The 2,500-nt window shown below is 41.2% G+C and overlaps 1 protein-coding gene across 1 annotated transcript in view; it reads left to right on the top strand.

Annotated features, from left to right (window-relative positions):
* Positions 1-2,500, top strand: part of sema6bb (sema domain, transmembrane domain (TM), and cytoplasmic domain, (semaphorin) 6Bb) — a gene marked incomplete at its 5' end in the record, with an annotated part of 143,463 nt that overhangs the window by 34,077 nt on the left and 106,886 nt on the right. The gene's annotated exons all lie outside the window — the stretch shown is intronic.

The raw sequence follows: 2,500 nt of genomic DNA, 5'->3' as shown, positions 1-2,500 counted from the left end.
AGGGACAGGGGGAGGCGGGGTGGGGGGTTAGGTATTGGGACAGCAAACATTTTGGGTCTCTCTCTCTCTCACACACACACACACACACACACACACACACACACACGCTACAGATACACACTACTGATACAATAAAGAGATATTAACTGTCTATCTATTCCTGTAATTTTGAAGCTAGAAATTAGAGGAAGTGATGTTGCACATGAGGAAGTGATGTCACACATGGTTTTAATCTGACCAATCATGACGTACGGTTGAAGTCCAAATATTTTACCTCACATGACTTTTATTAGAGTTTTCCATGTCAGGTGTCCCGCTCTGACCCTGTTCTGCTGTACATGTGTGTGTGTGTGTGTGTGTGTGTGTGTGTGTGTGTGTGTGAGAGAGAGATCTCCCTTCACTCTGAGACGTTTATATAAAGTCCCATTAAGGCTTTGATGGCAGTCTGGATGGTGCCAGTGCCGGATTAATTTGTTATTTCTGGCCCGTATAATGTCATATCGGCCGTGTTAAAGGACACGAGCGAGCGCCAGAGCGAAACCTGACCTCCACTACACACTACACCACACCGGCCGTGTTCCAAATACAGTTCAGGGATCATGGGGTGCTGACTTACTACACATGCCAGCTCTGCAACGGGGAGTGACCTTTATTTTTACGCTCTAAGGATACGGAGCGCTTGAAATCCCTCCTTCCTCCTTCTCTTTACACTTAATCATTCCTGTAAAATGGCCTCGTCTCAATCCTTTCTTTCAAGTGCCCTTCCTCGTCCGCTTGCTCCCTTTCAGGAATCCCCGTTACCATTTTAGGTGTGCCGCATTACTTTCATCCTAAGTGAGGTTTGTAAGATGAGCCTCTGAGGAATCGAGTCGACATCCGTGAGGCTTTAGACTGAGATTGTTTTCAGTTTCCTTTTCAAAATGGCGGCTAAATTTAAACAGGAGCAATAAAATACTTAACATCTGTAATATACAGGCATGTTTTTCTATAGAAATACAAGTCTGTCTATCTATCTATCTATCTATCTATCTGCGCTGTTGAATTCTCTATTCTGATTGGTCAGAAGGTGTTGATTAATTTTCTATAACAGCAGCTCTGACAGTAGTGCACAGGTTTATATTAACGTGCTTGTTATCGTTTCTATGGTAACAGCGCATTCACATGGAGGACGCTCCACATAAACAGATTAAAAAAAAAAAAGTGTAATTGTTGATCTGGTGACGTTTAATGTAACATGGAAGGAGTCTCCAGTGTCAGTGTGTTGTAACAGTCCAAGGTAAAGCTGTAACTTTGAGGTTTTCAGACATGTTCAGGACAGAAGAGTTTACTCTTTGTGGTTTCTCAGTAACTGCAGCTTTTTTTTGTCTTATTAAGTTTAAATGAGAGAGAAAAAGAGGCTGGTGAGGGAACGACTGTTTCACATCGAATGTAACTCTAACTGGATTAAACGTTCTTTATGAAATAAAAAAAATAAATTAATCACTGGTGGATTGCAGGTATAAGAGGAATAAAAGACTGCATTGTGTTTTATGCCTTACATAACACACACACACACACACACACACCCTGTTTTTATATGAAGTCATGTTTATATTTAGTGATGGAGGTAAATGTGGAAACAGGTGCAAAATGGAGTCTCATTTGACCCGAATGAAAGCTCTGGTCTATATATAGATAAAATAAGTGTATGTGTGTGTGTGTGTGTGTGTGTGTGTGTGTGTGCATGTGTGTTCATGGGTGTTCATTTGTGCTCAGTTGTTAAACATTGGTTTTTAAAAGTGTGTATCCAGGATTTATTCTGGAATCTTTCACACAAAAATCACTTTTATTATAAATTATAAATAAAAGTAATAAAATATACATATAATAAACTCAATCCTAACAAAATGGGGGAAAAAACCATCACAGCTCTTTATATGTAAACATTTCCAGTTCCAAAAATAAGATTTCCTTTCCAAATCCAATTCTAACGCCAGTCTTTGTGTTCGTTACAGGATGTGATATCCGATATGTTTTCTCTGATACTTGATCCACGGTGTTTTGCTCGTATCGACTCGGACTGAAACCGAGTATCGGATCTGGACCATCTCTTTAATAATAATTCATCACATCTGAGTCACGGATTTCTCTCCTCCATAGATATCTCTATCACTCGTTCCTTCCCCTCCCTTTCCCAACGCTGTGTAACTCGAAACAGGAAGTGACATATCGAGCTGAACCGATGGGCGCGGTGACCCCGAGACCACTGCGTGGGTCTCAGGAGGAGCAGAGATCAGGTTTCTGACCGCACCAGGGTTCAAAACACTCTCGAACAAAAAGCAACACACACTCACACAGTCGAACAAAATGCAACACACACTCACACAGTCGAACGAAATGCAACTCACACTCACACAGTCGAACAAAATGCAACACACACTCACACAGTCGAACGAAATGCAACTCACACTCACACAGTCGAACAAAATGCAACACACACTCACACAGTCGAACAAAATGC

The sequence above is a fragment of the Pangasianodon hypophthalmus genome, chromosome 8, assembly GCF_027358585.1.
Source record: "Pangasianodon hypophthalmus isolate fPanHyp1 chromosome 8, fPanHyp1.pri, whole genome shotgun sequence".
NCBI classification, from domain to species: Eukaryota; Metazoa; Chordata; class Actinopteri; order Siluriformes; family Pangasiidae; genus Pangasianodon; species Pangasianodon hypophthalmus.
Note: the sequence above shows the minus strand (reverse complement) of the source record. Positions and strands in the feature narration are given on the sequence as shown.